Below are 739 nucleotides of genomic sequence, written 5' to 3' on the forward strand. Positions count from 1 at the left end.
TCCCGCCCTGCTCGTGCTATGGAGGCCGTCGGGGAATCCTCATCCTGTCCTGTCACGGCTATGGAGGCCGTTTGTGCCGTTTGTGCTTGCTTTGTTTCGGCCAAGGAGGTCGTTTGTGAACTTTTGTCCTGTCCCGACCCAGCCAAGGAGGCTGCCTCTGAACACTCAGCCTTGTCTATCAACCCCAATGTTCTGTCTGTGTTGTCTGTCTCTGCTCTCTCGTTGTTACAGTCTCCGCCATGGTCTCCTGATCGGTGTGGTTCACCGGGGGGGTTTCCTGTTCCTTCTGCTCCGCCGTGGTGGTCTGTCTGGCTCTGGTGGTCTTCTGCCCCGCCGTGGGGGTCTACTGTCTGGCTCTGGTGGTCCTCTGCTCCGCCGTGGTGGTCCTCCGCTCCGCCGTGGCGGTCCTCTGCTCCGCCGTGGTGGTCCTCTGCTCCGCCGTGGTGGTCCTCTGCTCCGCCGTGGTGGTCCTCTGCTCCGCCGTGGTGGTCCTCTGCTCCGCCGTGGTGGTCCTCTGCTCCGCCGTGGTGGTCCTCTGCTCCGCCGTGGTGGTCTTCTGCTCTGCCGTGGTGGTCTTCTGCCCCACCGTGGTGGTCTGCTGTCTGGCTCTGGTGGTTCTCTGCTCCACCTGTACTGCCGGCTCCACCCTGGCTCTCTGCTCCGCTGGTTCTGCCTCAGTTCCCGGTCTCTCCACTTCCATGTGGACCTGGCCCTCCATCCCTCCCCCTGTTCCGCCTCC

Source organism: Sinocyclocheilus rhinocerous, unplaced genomic scaffold (genome assembly GCF_001515625.1).
Source record: "Sinocyclocheilus rhinocerous isolate Xijiao unplaced genomic scaffold, SAMN03320098_v1.1 scaffold450, whole genome shotgun sequence".
In the NCBI taxonomy this organism is placed as follows: Eukaryota; Metazoa; Chordata; class Actinopteri; order Cypriniformes; family Cyprinidae; genus Sinocyclocheilus; species Sinocyclocheilus rhinocerous.